Raw genomic sequence first — 13,385 nt, forward strand, 5'->3', positions numbered from 1 at the left:
AGTAGGATTTGAATTCAATTAATAAAATGGAATTAAAAGCTAGTCTAATGATGGCTATGAAACCATTGTGGATTGTTGTTTAAAAACCCATCTGGTTCACTAATGTTCTTTAGGGGAAAGAAATATGCTGTCCTTCTCTGGTCGAGCCTACATGTGACTCTTATATGGCCTAGCAAGCCCACTCAGTTCCATCTAACTGCTCAGAAGTGAATAAAACCAGACTTCCCACCCAGCATTGACCTAAGCACTGGCAACAGCAAACCCAGCCCAGTCGACCCTCCAAAGTCCTCGTTACTAACATCTGGGGGCTTATGCCAAAGTGGGGAGAGCTGTCCCACATACCAGTCAAGTAACAGCCTGACAGAGTCATACTCACAGCATCATACCTTACAATGTCCCAGACACTGCCATCACCATCCCTGAATATGTCCTGATCCAGCAGAGGTTGTGGCACATTGGTATACAGTATGGAGGGAGTTGCCCTGTGGGCCATCAGCAGCAGCACAATTGTACTCAACCACAATCTGTAATCTCATGGCCCGACATATCCCCCACTCTACCAGTACCATTAAGCCAGGAGACCAACCCTGGGTCAATGAAGAGTGCATGCCAGGAGCAGCACCAGGCATACCTCTAAATGAGGTGTCAACCTGGCGAAGCTACAGCACAGGACTACTTGCATGCCAAATTGCGTAAGCAGCATGCAATAGACAGAGCTAAGCAATCTCATAACCAACGGATCAGATCTAAGCTCTGCAGTCCTGCCACAACCAGTCGTAAATGGTGGTGGACAATTAAACAACGAACTGGAGGAGGTGGCTCCACAAGTACCCCCATCCTCAATGATGGGGGAGTCCCGCACGTCAGTGTGAACGATAAGGCTGAAACATTTGCAACAATCTTCAACCAGAAATGCCGAGTTGATGATCCATCTCGGTCTCCTCCTGAAGTCCCCAGCATCACAGATGCCAGACTTCAGCCAATTTGATTCACTCTGCATGATATTGAGAAAGGACTGAAGGCACTGGATACTGCAAAGGCTATGGGACCAGACAATATTCGAGCAATAGCCCTGAAGACCTGTGCTCCAGAACTTGTTGCGCCCTAGCCAAGCTGTTACACTACAGCTACAACATTGGCATCTACCCGCCAATGTAGAAAATTGCCCAGGTATGTCCTTTACACAAAAAGCAGGACAAGTCCAACCAACCCAGTTACCATCCCATCAGTCTACCCTCAGCAAAGTGATGGAAGGTGACGTCAACAGTGCTATCAAGCGGCACCTGCTTAGCAATAACCTGCTCAGTGACACAGTTTGGGTTCCACCAAATCCACTCAGCTCCTGACCTCATTACAGCCTTGGTTCAAACATGGACAAAAGAGCTGAACTCAAGAGGTGAGGTGAGGGTGACTGCCCTTGACATCAAGGCAGCATTTGACTGAGTATGGCATCAAGGAGCCCGAGCAAAACTGACGTCAATGGGAATCAGGGGGAAAACCCTCCGCTGGTTGGAGTCATACCTAGCGCAAAGGAAGATGGTTGTGGTTGTTGGTGGTCAATCATCTGAGCTCCAGGACATCACTGCAGGAGTTCCTCAGGGTAGTGTCCTAGGCCCAACCATCTTCAGCTGCTTCATCAATGACCTTCCTTCAATCATAAGGTCAGAAGTGGGGATATTCGCTGATAATTGCACGATGTTCAGCTCCATTCACAACTCCTCAGATACTGAAGCAGTCCGTGTAGAAATGCAGCAAGACTTGGACAATATCCAGGCTTGGGCTGATAAGTGGCAAGTAACATTTGTGCCACACAAGTGCCTGGCAATGACCATCTCCAACAAGAGAGAATCTAACCATCTCCCCTTGACATTCAATGGCATTACCATCGCTGAGTCCACTATCAACATCCAAACCCGTGACCTCGGCCAACTAGAAGGACAAGGGCAGCAAATGCATGGGAACACCACCACCTGCAAGTTCCCCTCCAAGTCACACACCATCCTGACTTGGAATTATATCGCCGTTCCTTTGTTGTGGCTGGGTCAAAATCCTGGAACTCCCTCTCTAACAGTACTGTGGGCATAACTACCCCACATGGACTGCAGCGGTTCAAGAAGGCAGCTCACCACCACCTTCTCAAGGGCAATTAGGGATGGTCAATAAATGCTGGCCTGGCCAGCGACACCCACATCCCATGAAGAAATAAAAATAAATCACTTCTACATTCAACGTGTGGTAGAACTTTGGAACTCTCTTCTGCAAACGGCAGTTGATGCTAGGTCAATTGTTAATCTTAAACCTGGTATTAATAGATTCCTATTAACCAAAGCTATTAAAGGATTACACAGAATTACATAGAATGTGTGATGCAGAAGCAGACCTTTCCGCCCAACTAATCCATGATGTTGGTAACAAGTTCCACATTCACACCTCTGTTTCGGTAAGGAAATTTCTTCTGAATTTCCTATATAGTTTCTTGCTGAGTATCTTATGTTGATGGCCTCAGTTTTGGCCTCTTATATTGCTGCTCTTTACTTCCGCATCAGTGTGAACGCTGGGCTGGACTTACCAGCCAGCATCTTCACCCCAAGATTGTGCCTATATGGGGTTCCTGAGTCCGTTCATCTCGTCAGTACGCCCACCGGCGCAACCTTCCAGGAGGCGGTCTCCTAATTCTCCAGCTCTGCGCTCACCTCCTATTAAGGATGATGGGCGGGCTTCTGATTCTGCAGGCCTAATCTGAAGTCCCAATGTTCGGCCAGCAGTTCCACTGGGATTGGTGGGCACTGCCGAGACCGGCAGGCGAGTATGAGGGCACCTCAGCATGGAGGCGCCCTCGGCTGCCTGCATTGAAGTTACAAACTAAAGAGGCCAGAAGCTGGGAGTGCCAACAGGGTGCAGGGAAAATTTCTCCGCAGGACTATTATTGGACAGGACGACGGCCTTTCATATCCACGGTCTGTCACTGGGGAATGGAGCCTCCGGTTCCTTAGGTCCCCAGCTTGCCACCTTCGGCAGCCTCGATTGAGCTGGTGGTCTCCACAAATAGCTTGGGGGGTGGTGATGGGTGCGGGCTGCTCTGATGGCATGAAAATACCAGCGCCATCGCCAAGTGGCCACTAAATGAGGCCTTAATTGCACTAATTGGCTGCCCACCTTCGTGGAAGCGGGTAGCTGACCTGGTTCCCAGCCCTTCCACGGGAAGTGTCCAGGAGGCAGGAATGCATCAGGGGAGCACTCCCAACATAGCTCTCCCCCCTTTTCCTGGTCTCTTCCCACCTCCAACCCCATCTTCCCGGGGCTGGGAAAATCCAGCCCACTTTCCCTGTGCTAACCTATCAAAACCTTTCATACTTTTGAAGATTTCTATTAGGTCACCCTCTACGAGGCAAAAGGTGGATAGCATCAATTATGATCTGATTGAATGCTGGATCAGGTTTAAGGGGCTCAATGGCCATCTCCTGTTCCTATCTTTCTAAAATAACCCAAACTATGATGTTGGACCTACTTAGTGGTGTTTGCATGGACCTTATTTTCCAGTAGGTTGTTCATATATTATTGGTAGCAATCTTGTGATATTGTTTATTATACAACTCATGAGGTATTATTCTGCTGCAGAGGTGCAGCTATGTTTAACATCCTTTTAAGAAAGAACTTGCATATCTATAACATCTTTCACAACCCCAAGACACCACAAAGCACTTTGCAGCCAATTAAGTACTTTAGTACTGTTGTAAGGTAGAAAACGTAACACCAGTTTGCACACAGCAAAGTCCCACATACAGCAATATAATCATGACCAGATAATCTGTGTCCAGATAGTGATTGATCAATAAGTATTTCCCAGGTCATCAGGGAGAACTTCCTGCTCTTCTTCAAAATAGTGCCAAGGGTTTTTTTACGTACGCTTTGGGCAGATGGAGCCTCAGTTTAATGTCTCATCTGAAAGACAGCACCTCCAATGGTGCAGCACTCGCTGGGTAGTGCACTGGGAGGGTCAACTTTGATTTTGTGCTCCAGTCTCTGGAGTGGTGCTTGAAATGACAATCTACTGACTCAAAGACAAGAGTCAGCCACAGCTGACACCAAGGCCACAAAGTCTAATTGGTGTAAATCCTGTGGTCAATTGGAGATTAATTGCTATTTATAGATTGGCGGGTGCTTATAAATATTTTGCTCTTGGTAGGGTGAACCCAGTTACTTTTTCTATCTTTGAAGTGCAATACCTAATGGCCGCAACTCACATGCAAAACATGTTGCAATGGTTAGACATTTCATCGAATCATAGAATCTTACAGCACAGAAGGACACCATTCAGTCCATCGTACCTGTGCCGGCCCTTTGAATGATTTATCCTATTAGTTCCACACCCCCACTCTTCCCTGATAGCTCTGAAAAATTTCCCCCTTCAAGTATTTATCCAATTCTTCTTAGAAAGCTATTACTGAATCTGCTTCCACCGCCCTTTCCAACAGTAAGTCCCAAATTGCAACCCCTTACTGTGTATGAAAAATTCTCATCTCCCCTATGGTTCTCTTGCCAACAGGCAGATGGGTGGACAGATGTAGGGAAACTGATTGCTCAGATGAATAGATGTGCAGGTAGATGAATGATGACTATGTAGCCACTGGTCAGAAAAATGTAAACAGATGGGTAACTATTGTTTTTCATCACTTTGCTCTCTTGTTCCTCGTATAGTGTACCTCCTCTCTGTATACTCACTGTGCTCTTCTAGCAAGGCCTGATTGGGACTGTGGGGCTTGATATAAAAGTTAGTTACACTGAACTAAAGTGCGAGGATTCTGATTGAATATTCGTACAAAACAGATGTTTCTCATAGCTTTAATTTTTTTTCACTATTGCATCTTTCAGTCAGAGTTTGATGGATTTTAAATATTGCCCGAGGCAGTCATTATAACATCTTTGGCAGCGACATAATTACAATGTTCCCGCCTACCCCCCCACCCCCTTTCCTGGATCCAAGGGCCAACATCTGTTCAGATTAATTAGAATGAATGTTTATCTAAATTAGCTTTTAATCAGTTTGATTGCTTGTCTTTTGAGGTTTAAACATCTGGAATTATCCTGTCAGAATATCCAAAGAGGATTTCATCATTAAACTGTATTTCTGTTCCGAGAGCAAAAAAACTCTTCTTTGTACTTTTGGTAATCTTGTGCTCATCAAGGTGAAGGATGTTCATGTCAGGGTTTGACACAATTTCCATTTCAAACTCCTGGTATCACTCCTCAAATCAGATACTACACGGATTAGATCCAGAATGAGGTTTGTAATTGTAATATGGCAAACTAACATAGACAGCTTTCATTATAAATGGGGACATAAGATTTTATGTTGAGGAAGCATAGAAAATAGGAGCAGGAGTAGGCCATTCGGCCCTTCGGGCCTTCTCCACCATTCAAAAAAGATCACGGCTGATCTTCTAATTCAGTAACCTGTTCCCACTTTCTCCCCATATCCCTTGATCCCTTTGGCATTAAGAAATATATCTATCTCCTTCTTGAATATATTTAATGAGTTGGTCTCCACTGTCTTCTGCGGTAAAGAATTCCACAGAGGAAGGGTTTTGATCGAGTGAATAAAGAGAAACTATCTCCAGTGGCAGAAGGGTCAGTAACCAGAGGACACATATTGAAGCATTTTGATAAATATTTGCAGGGGTATAGGGAAAGAGCAGGGGAGCAGGACTGATTGGATAGCTCTTTCAAAGAGCTAGCACAGGCACTATGATCCGAATGGCCGCCTGCTGCTGTATCATTCTGTAGTGATAGAAATATGAAAATAAAGACAGAATATATGACTTGAAAATGTGGACTGAATCATGTCTCCACAACGTGGTCCAGTTATTCTCTGCCCTCTAACTCATCTTCAAATGAAAACTAAACTTGGATTTGACTCCATCCCAGCAATGCCACAGGAGATCAGCCAGTGCCATGCTCCAGACATTATACAATCTCATATAAAGAAAAGAAAGACTTGCATTTATATGGCATCTTTCATGACCTCAGAATATTCCAAAGTGCTTTAGAATTAAATATTTTTGAAGTGTAGTCACTGTTGTAATGTAAGAAATGCAGGTACTAATTTACACACAGCAAGATCCCACAAACAGCAATGTGATGAATGACCAGATCATCAGTTTTGGGTGCTGGTTGAGAGGTAAATATTATCCAGGACACCTGGGAGAACTCCCATCCTCTCCTTCAAAATATTGTCTTGGGATGTTTTCCAATCACTAGGGAGGACAGATGAGGCTTACTCTCATCGAATCTGATAGCACATCTAACAATGCAACACTCCTTCAGTACTTGAACCCATGACCTTCTGACTCACAGGCAAGAATTTTTTTTACACCAATAAGCCACAGCTGACTCGAAGTTTATCTGCATCTTCTCTGATGTGCCATTTAAAGGACAACACCTTCAAACAGTCAGTATTCCACGAGGCTACTAATTTCTATGCAGTATATAGCATTCCACTAGTTAACATACATGGTCAAGAACAAGACAGGGAACAACGCTGTCTTGAAATTATTCCGTTGATTCTCAAACCATCTGGGCACTTTGGAGAGGGACAGGCTGTCGTTACCCTGTAGGTTGTTGTTAAAAAAAAAGAGATGTTATAGTCATTGCATTTTCTTTCATATAGGATGACGAGACTGAGGTTTAGGCCCTCTCAAAACATCAAGATTCCATTTCCTCTGATTAGTTTCTGTGAGAGAGTGTGACAGTTACAAAGCACAGCCTGTAGTAACTCACACAGAATAAGACTTTGACACTTGTGCTGAATTTCCTTAGCCTGGAGGTCACAGGGAGACCCTGAGAAGACTTTTCATTTCCATTATCGTAATAAGCTCTGTGGAAACCATCTTGTAGTGACCAAAATAAATCACAATTAATGCAGGGGAGACTGAACGAAAATAATAGCACACAGAGCGTTCTGTTATAGCATTACAAAGCCTGCTGGGATCTCTGCCGGTGTGTGATGCAGTCCCGTTCCTCCGACAGGAGGTGACTATGATGAAGAAAATAGAGGGAAGGATCCCAAGAGGGGAGTCCGATTCCTAAGGGAGAAATTGACCTGAGCAAAATGCTTGATCCCAGCTCCTGCAGGAGCTCATTATTTGCTGCCTTCTTGGCCATTGTCTTTCCATTGTGTCAGGTGGAGATGATGGAACTAGTGCAGTTCAATAAAGCATGCCATGTGAGGGAATTGGATGCAGCCATGATGAATGTAAAATGTCCCTGATGATTAATTGCTTCAAGGAAACACTTTCACTTTTATTTTTGAAAAGCTGTTTGTAGGAGATGATGATGGATATTTTTTGCTCCCCTGCAGCTCATTTCTGACTGCTGCTCAATGCAGTGGCACAGATTGCTGCTGATACCTTCTTTGACGACTGTTCTTCATACGTTGGCCTCAACACTGATTGTTAGCTGGTTGTTCCATCGTGTAGGGACATCATAGCCCAGCACAATCCTAGACTCCCTCAGGAAGCACTAGATGGCAATCAGGAGTAGCAACCCTGGCTAATTCCCTATCTTTTCCCCAGCCAAAGCAAGCTCACCACGGACTTTTGGCTGTGCATGTGTGTGTATGCCAGTGTGTCTGTGTTTGTGTGTGCAAGTGTCTGCATGTGTTCGTGCGTGTATGTTGATCACGTGTACGTGCGCGTGTAGGTGTGTATGTCTGCGTGTGTGTATGTTTGTGCATGCACGTTGTCCGCATTTGTATGTGTGTGTCTGTGCACGCACGTGTGTGTGCGTGCATCCGCAGGTGTTTGTGTGTGCACGTTGTCCACATGTGTGTGTGCACGTGTGTGTTCATGCGCCGTGTTTGTGCATGTATCTGCATGCGTGTTTGTGTGTGCATGTGTGCACATGAGCATGTGTTGTGTGCATTTATTTGTGTGTATTTGTATTGTGATGGATTCTACCCATCAATGGCTTAGATGAGGATATCAAGTGTAATATATTCAAGTTTTCTGACGATACAAAGCTAGGTGGGAAAGTAAGCTGTGAAGAAAATGCAAAGAAGCTGCAAAGGGATATAGACAGGTTAATTGATTGGGCAAGAAGGTGGCAGGTGGAGTATAATGTAGGGAAGTGTGAAATTATCGACTTTAGGAGGAAGAATGAAAAAGCAGAATGTTTTTAAAATGTGACAGACTAGTAAATGTCAGTATTCAGCTGGATTTGGGTGTCTTTATACATGAATCACAGAAAGTTAACATGCAGGTATAGCATACAATTAGGAAGGCAAATGACATGTTAGCTTTTATCGTAAGGGGGTTGGAGTATAAGAGTAATGAAGTCTTGTTCCAATTATACAGGGCTTTGGTGAGACTACACCTGGAATACTGTGTACAGTTTTAGTCTCTTTACCCAAGGAAGGATATACGTGTCTTAGAGAGAGTGCAATGAAAACTCACTAGATTGATTCCTGGCCTGAGAGGGCTGTCCAATGAGCAGAGATTGAGTAGAATGAGCCGATATTATCTGGAGTTTAGAAGAATGAGAGATGATTTCATTGAAATGTATACAATTCATGGGGATCAGGCAGGAAAGTGCATTTGATGTAAAGTTCAACCATGATCTTTTTGAATGATGGAGCTAGCTCTAGGGATTACTCCGACTCACATTCCTTCTGTACCATCCATTTAATCTTCTTTCACAGCTACGTACATTTTCCCCAATCAAGGTTTCTACCCACCTATTTAATCTCCTTCCACAGACCTAGTACCCTCTACCCTGTCACGAATCCTACACCCACATTGTGAAGGAAAATCCTGCAGGTGATCCCTGATCCCCAAAGATAATCAAAGAAAAATCATGCAGGTGACCTCATCAGATGCGCACACGGGCACACTTTCCAGCAAGGTCGGGTCAGAGGACAGAGGTCAGGAGGTGGGTACCCTGGCTGTTTCCATCCACTCTAGCAAAATGAGACAGAAGCCAATTGTAGCACCCTCTCTCACGGTCTATCTCTGCCGCTCACTTTTGCCAATAATATTTACCAAATTTAAACATTTTATCCTTGTGTTCAAAGCCTTTTAAAGCTCCAGGCCATTCAGCCAAACATGTCAGTGCTGGTATTTATTCTCCACAGGATACTGCCCCTCCCACTCTAATCTCCTAATTCTACCCTTCCCCCTTATCCCTCTATTTCCTTCTCCCTCATCAATCAAGCCTCCCCTTACCTGTGCCAACGTCTTAAGGTGGTACCCTTAAATCTCAGGTAAACACAATCTGCTGGAAGATAGTCAGACACAGCAACGAGAAACAATATAAGGGTTGACTTACATTGGCTCCCAGTCCAGCAATGTCCCAATTTTCAAAATTCTCATCCATGTTTTCAAATGCCACCATGGCTTTGGCCCCTCCCTAACTCTGTAACCTCTACTTTTACCTGTAATCATATTTTGCTCATGGGTGCCTGAGAGCCTTGTTAACCTTGTCTAGTCCGATTGGTTTCAAATCTGTGGAAAGACATTATTTTGATGGGTGCGTACAAGGATTTAATCTGCTGGTTTTGCAATGGTATTTAAATATGAGGAAGACGATGAATGTAACACGGCTCCCAACACCACAGATTGACGTATTCTATGCTGCTGCATTTTATAGCCTGACAGCTGAGCTTGTGATTAATCATTACCATCTGCCCAGTGAAAATTGCACCTCTCCAGGGGTAGTTAAACAACACTAGTCTCCTGCTGAATGTTGAGGCCGTACGTGGTTGCAGTAAGGACTCAGCATAGAATTTTTTTGAGTTGTCCCAGCTCATGTAGGCTAGGCTTGTATTCCCTCGAGTACAGAAGATTAAAGGATGATCTCATTGAGGTGTTTATAATTAAAGGATACAATAGATGTGATAGACAGAAACTATTGCCTCTGACATGTTACACTGCTTGTCTTACATACAGTGCTGGATGAGCAGAAATTTCCTTCAATTAATTAAAGGGAAGACCATTATCCGGTCCCTGCCACAAACTCCGTTTCCTCGCCACTGACTCCATCCTTCTCCTTTTTCTCATGTGATCTTGGGATCTGAGCATTGCTAGCAAGGCCAGCATTTATTGTTCACTCCTAAATGCCTTGAGAAGGCCACTGTCTGAGGCTGAACTCGACTATTTGCACCCTTGGTGTTAAATTTGACCCTAACTGAACTTCTGACCACATATCCATGCCATCACTAAGACTGCCTATTTTCACCTTCATAACATTGCCCATCTCCACCCCGTCTCAGCTCATCTGCTGCTGAAACCCTCATCCATGTGGTTGTTACTTCTAGACCTGACTATTCCAATGACTATTCCTGGCCAGCTGCCCACCTCGCACCCTCCGTAAACTTGAGGTCATCCAATTCTCTGCTGCCTGTATCCTAACTCGCACCAAGTCCCATTCACCCACTGCCCCTGTGCTTACTGACCTACACTGTTTCCCAATCTGGCAACACCTCAATTTTAAAATTCTCATCCTTATGTTCAAATCCCTTCATGGTCTTGCTGCTCCCTAACTCTACCCCCCTCTATCCTTACAACCCTTCGAGATCTCAGGTCTCCTCAAATTCTAGGCTTTTGACCATCCCCAGTTTCCTTCACTCCACCATTAGCGCCTGTGCCTTCAGCTGTCTAGACTCTAAGCTTGGAAATTTCTTCCCCAAGACTCTCGACCCCTCCACTTCTCTCTTTCCTCCTTTATGACACTCCTCAAAACCTACCACTCTGGCCAAACTGTTGAGCACCTGTCCTAATGACTCCATATGCAACTGCGTGTCAATTTTTATTTGATAATGCTCCTGTGAAGCACGTTGGGACATCTTACTCATTAAAGGTGCTAAATAAATGCAAGTTGATGTTGTTGTTAATTTGTAATAAATTGGACAGACATCCTGCATTCATTTAGCTAGTCCAAAGCAGGGCTAGCATGAGGATGATGAGGAAATGATGCTCTCAGGCAATAGAGGCATTGTTTTGAAGCATACAGGAAAGTTTGAAGACTTCTGCCTTAGGGTTGCTGACCCTCCCAGATTATCCTAGAGTCTCCTGGAATTGAAGATTAATATCTTGCACACTCCTGCGAGCACACCCAGGGAGAAAATCTCATATGGGGTATTTTCCTCTCCTCGTTTTGCTTCGGCTGGACTCAAAACAAGTACAGTCACAACGCACCCATGATTAAATGAGGCTAGGGCGCATGCAGGCTCAGACCAGCTAAAACCACACGATGGACAGAGCAGTTTCTCCAGAGGAGGGCATTGTGGGTAATGCAGCCAACATTATTGACCAACTGCTGCAAGGATTCGTATGTCAGGCAACCAATGGCAGTAGGCTGGGGGCTAGGGTGGGTGGAGTCAGGGGATCATGAAACGGAACATGCACAGATACTGTTTAACTGGAATTGGGGACCCAGCTTGCAGCCTGTAGCTGCCTCTGCAATGTGACCAGTGTGTGCTAGCCTCTGCTCATCTTCAATTAAAGACACAACTCCTTGTCTTTATCCTAAACATTCCCATCACAATCCTGACTAGAGCTGCCAACTGGGGCTGGATATATGTCTGGAGGTTTCATCACAAGATCTCGTACCTCTAACACCCCTGAGTCCACACTCCTGCCATTGGTCACTTGGCAGGACCATCTCATGAGAGATGGTTCCCACACCAATTGGAAAGCAAATAGACTATTCAATACCCAATTGTGTGATTCTAGCCTCAGTCAAACAACCATTTCCTCATGTCTGATACTGTTATAACTAATAAACAGTAGCGTTTAAATAGAACTTGAGAAAAACACATTTTTTTCAAATGTGCCAAGAATATTTCTTCTGGGTTTGCTCCTAACAAAGTCCTGAAGATTAGTCTATAATTCTTGGAGAATGTAAGGCAATCCTGGAGGTTTGAAAATCTGAACCTGTTTTCCTTGGTAAACAATAGTATTACACTCTTTCCTTTTCCTCTGTCCTGTTAAATATTTGTGTCCTCTGCTATATCCCTTTAATCAATTTAGTGTCTCAGCTTCTGCTCCAGTGACAACATCAAGCATTCACCAAACAGATACAGCACAGGTTAGATACAGAGTAAAGCTCCCTCTACACTGTCTCCATCAAACACTCCCAGGTCAGGTACAGCACGGGTTAGATACAGAGTAAAGCTCCCTCTACACTGTCCCCATCAAACACTCCAAAAAAAAAGAAAAAAAAAGGGTTAGATGCAGAGTAAAGCTCCCTCTACGTTAAAGGCTGGCTATCCGACCCGAACACGATGGGACCCGACGACGTGTGTCAAGTTCGGGTCGGGTCGGGTCGGGTCACACTTCTGGGTCAGGTCAGGTCTGACACACTCTATCACAACCTCAGGTAAGTGGCTCCAATGTTAATGTAATTTTTGGACTAGAAAGGTGGTTTTGTTACAGTTATTTTAAGCTTGTGCAGAGAAGCAACAAAGTGAAAAACAGAAGGTAGGTTTGGGCGGGTCGGGTCGGGTGCGGGAAAAACTGGAAGGAGTTGGGCCGTGTCGGGCTTGGGGTCGGACGTGGTTCTTTCGGGCTCGGGTCGGGTTTCATTTGCAGACCCAAGCCGACCTTTACTCTACATTGTCCCATCAATCACTGCCAGGGCAGGTACAGCATGGATTAGATACAGAGTAAAGCTCCCTCCACACAGTCCATCAAACACTCCAAGGGCAGGCACCTCTGACAGTACAGCACTCCCTCAGAACTGCACTGGAGTGTCATCTTAGATTTTTGTGCTCAGGTCTTGGAGTGGGATTTGAATCCACAAACTTCTGATTCATTTATAGGAACATCACAGCCGGTAACAGCCAGTGTGTTATGTAGCGTATGTAACAGTGTTATAGTTAGTGATGCATGGTGTATTATATAACATAAATAGGAGAGTTACATCCAGTAACACTGTGTTTTATTATATAATATATACAAGAGCAATACACCCAGTAATACACAGTGTGTTGTTATATAATATACACTGTGTTACATCTAGTAATGCACGATGTGTTATGATGTAACATATACAGGAGTGTTATAACCAGTAACACAGGCTGTGATATTATGTTACATATACAGGAGCATTACACTCAGTAAAGCACGGTATGTTATTATATAATATATACTGTGTTACATTCATTACACACGGTGTGTTATTATATAACACATACAGGAGTGTTACATCCAGTAACACATGATGTGCCATTATATAACAGACAGGAGCATTTAGTGTGTTATTATATAATATATACAGGAGCATTACATTGTTACATCCAGTACACATACAAGAACATATGCAAGAACATTACACCCAGTAATGCATGATGTGTTGTTATGTAATATATAAAGGAGTGTTGCACCCAGTAA

The sequence above is a fragment of the Heterodontus francisci genome, chromosome 10 (genome assembly GCF_036365525.1).
Source record: "Heterodontus francisci isolate sHetFra1 chromosome 10, sHetFra1.hap1, whole genome shotgun sequence".
Taxonomy (NCBI): domain Eukaryota; kingdom Metazoa; phylum Chordata; class Chondrichthyes; order Heterodontiformes; family Heterodontidae; genus Heterodontus; species Heterodontus francisci.